Consider the following 6,802-nt stretch of genomic DNA (forward strand, 5'->3'; position numbering starts at 1 on the left):
GTCTGTTTTATAAAAAATATGATAAAATATTTTGAACTATAGTCTCTTCACTGTGCTGTAAAGTACTAAAACTTATTACTTTATCTATTTTGGTACCCATTAACAAATAACTTTTTGTTTTTGGCACCAAAAATTGAACCCCAGGGAAGCTTAACCACTGACCCACATCCCAAGCCCCTTTCATTTATTTATTTATATTTGTTTTGTTTTTTAATTTTGAGACAGGTTATAGTTAAGTTGCTTTAGACCTCACTAAATTGCTGAGGCTGGCTTTGAACTTGCAATTCTCCTGTCTCAGCCTCCCAATCTACTGGGATTAAACATGAGGGGCACTACACCTGATGACAGTTAACTTAAAAAAAAAATCTTAGTCAGAAGAAAAAGTACCCAGAGTTAAATATTTTAAACCTCTTTGTACAATTATGCCAACTTAATTTTGATGCATTGCTTGATATTTTACAAAGTGTAGGATTCACTTTGGAACCTGAGGACATGCAGTTGCCTAATCAGGCCAGATTTTAAGATGTGAACTTGGCATGCAATTTTAAAGAACTCAAGTGAGAGCTACCTCTTACTTTTAGTATTTCCTTTTAGGAAAATGTTGTAGTTTGCATCTGGAATGTCCCCCAAAGACTTATGTGTTGGACACTTGGTCCCAGTTGGTGGCACTATTTGGAAGGTGGTAGACACTTTAGGAGGTTGGGCCCCTTTGGAGATGGGTCACTGGGGGTGTGCCTTTGAAGTATTATTTTGTCCCTGATTCTCCCCCTACCCCCATTTCCTGGCTATGAGATGAAGAGCTTTATTCTGCCATACCTTCTGGCTCACTAGAGGCCCAGAAACAATGGAGCCCTGTGACTATGGATGAAAATCTCTGAAATCATTAGCCAAAATATTTCCTCCTCTGAGTTTTTCTCAGGTATTTTATACATCCACACAAAGCTGCATGATTCAGAAAAGAGAAATATTTGACATTTCAGATTATTGGCTGACCTGTGACTGCAGAAATGTGAATTTCTGCATGTAGCATAAAATTGATTTAAGCAACCACTGTGTAATATTTATGTACCATACCTAATGAGGAAAAAAGATGGAGACTACAATAATTGTAATTCTTGAAATACTTTTAAAAGACGTCTTTTCCCTGAATTTTTAATGGCAGATTTTTTTTCTACAATACTCACATGATTTTGATAAAAACAAATGGAAGTGCTCATTAAATATTAGAGTAGATGTTGCCAGGTAAAGTTATAGGAATGGAAGCTTACATGGGAAAAGGGACAGCATAAAAGAGTCCAAAAACAAACAAGCAAACTAGTTTGGAGCAAAGTTCACATATCCAGAATAAATCTATTTATTTTACATCTTTTCAGGCTCCCAAACATCACTAAGCAGAGGGTTTTTGTAAACACAGCAACAGCATTATCTCAAAGCAATGTGCTATAATTGTACACTATGGAAGTATAATTATACTTTGGATATATTAGAGTTTGGATCTGGAATGTCCTACAAAAGTCCATGAAGTTCCCAGGGTAGTGCTCTTTGGAGCTCACATAACCTGAAGGGAATGGGGTCTAGGTGAAATTTTTAGGTTATTAGGGGTGTCCTCTTAGAGGGGATTTTAAGACACCATTCTCTGCCTCTCTCTCTTTTTCTTCCTGGCTTTGAGACTAGTAGTTTTGCTTGGCCATGCCCACCTTCCACTATAAGTTTCCCACCACCAGAAAGCTAAAAATAGGTCTGATCAATCATGGACTTCAAAACTGTAAGATAGAATACACCTTTTCTCTTTATTAGTTGATTATGTCAGGTATTTATTATAGTTATGGAAAATTGACTGACACCCTAAGGCACCAGTATTCTTAGGAGATCCATCAATGTGCTAATGCTCTAAAAGCTTTGTAGTCTTGATGCAACACCAGAATACAGAATTCATCAGGGGGCTCTCAAAGTGTGAGAATTGGGACTGCATTTTGAATTCTGTCAATTGGATATCCATGCCCATGACCCTCTACCTCACCATTCTCCTTTCTTTTCTCTAATAAGTCTCCCTGGTACTTTCATGCCTTTTTTCACCCCTAGATTTCACATGAGAAAAATTGTATACTTGTTTTTCTGTGAATGGCTTATTTTGCTTAATGTTATGATCTCCATTCCATTTATTTTTCTATAAATGACATGGTTTTATTGTTCTTTATGGATGTATAATACTCCACTCTCTGTGTGTGTGTGTGTGTGTGTGTGTGTGTGTGTGTGTGTGTGATTTTCTTTATCCATTCATCCATAGATGGATATATCTGGTCTGATTCCATAACTTATCTATTTTGAATTGTGATGCAATTCACAGGAAACAATAAACTATGGGATAGTATGCTTACTTTAATTCTTTTAAAAATATTTAATTGACTTTATTTTTTAAATACATGACAGTGGAATGCATTACAATTCTTATTACACATATAGAGCACAATTTTTCATCTCTGTTTGTATATAAAGTATGTTCACACCAGTTCATGTCTTCATGCATGTACTTTGGATAATGATGTCTATCACATTCCTCCATCATTGCTAACCCCCTGCCCCCTCCCTTCACCTCCTTCCCCTCTGCCCTATCTAGAATTGTCAATTCCTCCCAAGCTCCTCCTCCCTACCCCACTGTGGGAGAGCCTCCTTATATCAGAGAAAACATTCGCCATTTGTGTTTTGGGTATTGGCTAACTTCACTTAGCATTATTTTCTCCAACACCATCCATTAACCAGCAATTTCCATGATTTTATTCTCTTTTATTGCTGAGTAATATTCCAATGTGTATATATGCCACATTTTTTAATCCATTCATTTATTGAGGGGCCTCTAGGTTGGTTCCAAATTTTAGTTATTGTGAATTGTGCTGCTATAAACATTGCTGGTGGGAATGCAAATTGGTGCAGCTAATATGGAAAGCAGTATGGAGATTCCTTGGAAAACTGGGAATGGATCCACCTTTTGACCCAGCTATCCCTCTCCTTGGTCTATATCCAAAGGACTTAAAAACAGCTGATTTTAATTCTTTCAAGGAATTATATAGCTGGATCATAAGTAGTATTATATTTAGTATCCTAAGGAACCTCTGTCCTGATTTCCATATGGCTGTACTAATTTATATTCTCACCAACAGTGTGTGAGTGTTCCACTTCCCTCATATCCTCACCAGCAATCATTTTTGTTGTTGTTGTTGTTTTCTTGATGATTGCTATTCTTTATTGCTGTTTTAAAAAAAAAAGTGACAGTGGAATGCATTACAATTCTTAGTACACATATAGAACACAATTTTTCATATCTCTGGTTGAATACATAGTATATTCACACCAATTCGTGTCTTCATACATGTACTTTGGATAATGATGATTGCTATTCTGACTGGGTGAGATGGAATCTTGGTGTAGTTATGATTTGCATTTCCCTGATGGCTAAATATGTTGAACATTTTTTTGTACAATTATTGTTCATTTGTGCTTCTTTTGAGAAGTTTCTGTTCAGTTTATTTGCCCATTTATTGATTGGTTGTGTGATTTTTCTGTAAAGTTTCTTGAGTTTTATATGTATATATTTGGGGTATTCATTCTCTGTTCAAGAGTGCCTGGCAAAGATTTTTCCCCTTTCTATATTCTGTTTGTGGAAATTGCTTCCTGGGCTGTGCAGAAGCTCTTTAAACTGATGCAGTCTCATTTGTTGATTCTTGCTATTATTTCCTGAGAGAAGACGAGAATTCTATTCAGGATGCCATTGACTGTTCCAATGTCTTGGAGTGTTTCCCTGTGTTTTCTTCTAGTCGTTTGAAAGTTTCAGGTATTTTGTTAAGGTTTTTGATTCATTTTGAGTTGACATAGGTGAGAAATAGGGATCTAGTTGTAGTCTTCTACAGGTGGATGTTTAGTTTTCCCAGCATTGTTTGTTAAAAGGACTGTCTTTTCTCTAGCTCTTGCTTTTATTACCTTTGTTAAGAATCAGATGGCTGGGTTGTGTGGGTTGGTTTCTGTGCCACCTATTCCATCTATTTGTTTACATGTCTGCTTTTATGCTAGGACCATGGTGTTTTTGTTACTATGGCTCTATGAGATATTTTTAAGTTGAGTATTGTGAAGTCTGTAGCAATGTTGTTTGCTCAGGATTGTTTTTGCTATTCAGGGTCTTTTGTTCTTTGCAGATTTTTTTGTAGTTCTATAAAGAATGTTGTTGTTTGATGGTGCTTTCATGAAATCTCACTCATGAATTATTCATAAGAATGATAGAAAGTTCAATTTATATAAGGATGAAGAGAGATGCACTAGTCAGGCGTACTGACCATTCCCTACCATGGCCTCCTGGCTCCAGCAGTGCATTCCCTCCCTGCGCCCCTCACTGGGCCTCAGGGCTCTGCACCTCTCCAAGTTTGGGGCCATTGTGCCCTCTTCAGCCACTGGCTGGCCACCAGCAGATGTCCTAAGTTTGCTGCTGGCCAGGTATGAGTCCTGGCACAGGGACTACTCCAGAAAGTTAGGGCAAGGCAGGCAGTGTATGAGCCAACATCATGGCCCTGCTAGGCTGCAGGATTGGTGAGATCCAGTGGTTCATGTTGATATTACTCTTCATTTTGGCCCTGGTCAATGGGGGCCTCTACCTGATGCAGTGGGTGCTGGCCAGGGGGTGACCTGCTGCCACAACAGTGGGCAGAGCCCAAAGAGGAGCAGTGCCTGGAGTCAGATGTGCTGCTTTCTTAGATCCTGACTCTGAACAACTGAAGAAAAAAGTGGTAGGCAGCCTGGATGGTCACCCTGAAACATGAGGTCAGAAGGAGAAGGGACCCCCTGCAGCTCTCCTTTCAGCAGGATCCGTGGCCACAACTCCAGGAACTGGTAGTTGGAGAAGTCTCCAGCATGGTCCAGTCAGCCCAGGAGAAGGTGGTGACCTGTCACATGGTAGGCAAGAACCATCAGTTCCTGGTCAGCGCAGCATCCTCAGCAGTGGGCTCAGACATCAGATGTATGACATGCAGCTCTTCCTGGAGCTATGCATGAAAGAAAAGAGAGAAGACATCAGATTACATGGTCCTGCATCCATGTACCAGAAGTGACCATCCAGATCCAGCCTAGAGCACCAAGGGAGGGCCAGGTGGGTGAGACAAATGCAATACTTGAAACCCTCAAGGATATTTTGAAGAACCTGGAGAGTTCTGCCTCTCTATCAGTGGTTCTGAACACCACGCCTATAGATGTAAAAGAGGCTCAGAATCTACAGCACATTTCATGTACTATTCAGGAATCCTGTCCTCCTAAACCTCCAAGGACTCATGAACTAAAACCACAGGTGAAGTGCTGAGAGTGCCATAGTCAAGTAGGAATGACGCATGGCATTTTTGGTTGAAAGGTGACCCCAGCAAACCATTGAGATGATGATGATGATGTTAAGATTTGCATTCAATTGGAGTTTAGACCCCTGCTGTCTGCCTAGGTCTGCTACTTTGGAGCTCTCCAGGGAATCCCAGAGAGTTCCCATTGGTTGGGGAAGTGCGGTAGGAGGGAATTCCGGAGGAGGGATTTCCTGTTGGTGTAGTGTGTCCTGGGGGAAGGCCGCGTGCCTGGCATTCGCAGGAGTTTTGGAAATAAAGTTTGTTCCTGCTTGAGTGGCTCGTGATTTTGTGCCTAGCCAGACTGCACCAGTGAAGAATATCAGGGCCTCACTGCAAAATGATCTTGGTGCTTCAGGTACTATTAACCCTATGTGCATTGCCCAGCTAAATGATCCTGTCCAGAGATTCACCAGCACCCTAGCCAAGAACACTATTCACCTCATTTGGAAGGAAGAGTTTACTTTTGAGCTGAACACCAAGTACAGGGAGTTACACCTGCAGATTGCAGAGGACTGGTGGTCCTCGGAGGTCTGCTGGCCATGACCACTGTCTCTCTGGTCCTATTCAAGAAGCAGTTTTCCAGGCTGCAGAACTTTTCACTGGCCCACCCTCATCAGCTTGGGGCTGGGATCAGTCGCTGAAGAGTTTCCTTACATAGAACCCAGTGACTTCAAATCCTGTCAAACCCCTCCCCCTGTTGCCCCTACCAAGATAGAAAAGGACCACACTGTGATTCCATGTGGGACTGTGGTCACTAATGTCACTACCATGAAGACCAAGCTTCACTGTAATATGGGGAGGCTGTCCCAGCTGAGCTCTGAGTCTCTGCTGAAGATGTCCATCAGGTGAAGGTCAACAAGAAGGACACTCCATTGAGGCCATCTTGTGTCATGGTGTTCCTGTCAGCAAGATGTTCTCTTCTTCAGATACAGACCTGCTGGAGTTGAACAGCATCAATCAGATCACTAAAGTTGCCATCCAGCAGCGCACTGAATCTTCAAAGCTGAAACTCAAGTCTCCACCGAAAAAGAGCACTAACATCATTTTGGGGATCTCCAAGATCTCACATCATGCCCTACACACAGGCAGACGAATGCCAGCAACAGGCTTTGACGTGATTGTTTCAAGATTATAGAAAGCAACTATACAGGTATGTCCAGGATCCTGTGTGTCTAGGAGTTTTCCTCTATTTTGCATTAGATGACTGCCAATTTGTTAAGTGTTGATTTTATTTATTTGTACATAAAAACTATACAGAATAGTGGTTTTATTGTGGTATGTTTGTATATGCACATTATAGTTTCATAAATTTAAACCCTCAGTACCCCCTTTCCCTCCTTCCTTCTCCTCCCCTCATTTCCTTCCTCTTCCTTATTGTTCTCCCTTATATTTTCATGAGTTCTCTTTTTTTTTTCTTACTGTATTCTACATTT

The 6,802-nt window shown here is 40.7% G+C and overlaps 1 pseudogene; it reads left to right on the top strand.

The window, feature by feature from the left end:
- The first annotated feature begins 5,000 nt into the window (after positions 1 to 5,000).
- LOC144251339 (C2 domain-containing protein 2 pseudogene) lies at positions 5,001 to 6,504 on the top strand (annotated as a pseudogene).
- The last annotated feature ends 298 nt before the right edge of the window (positions 6,505 to 6,802 follow it).

The sequence above is a fragment of the Urocitellus parryii genome, assembly GCF_045843805.1.
Source record: "Urocitellus parryii isolate mUroPar1 chromosome 13 unlocalized genomic scaffold, mUroPar1.hap1 SUPER_13_unloc_11, whole genome shotgun sequence".
NCBI classification, from domain to species: domain Eukaryota; kingdom Metazoa; phylum Chordata; class Mammalia; order Rodentia; family Sciuridae; genus Urocitellus; species Urocitellus parryii.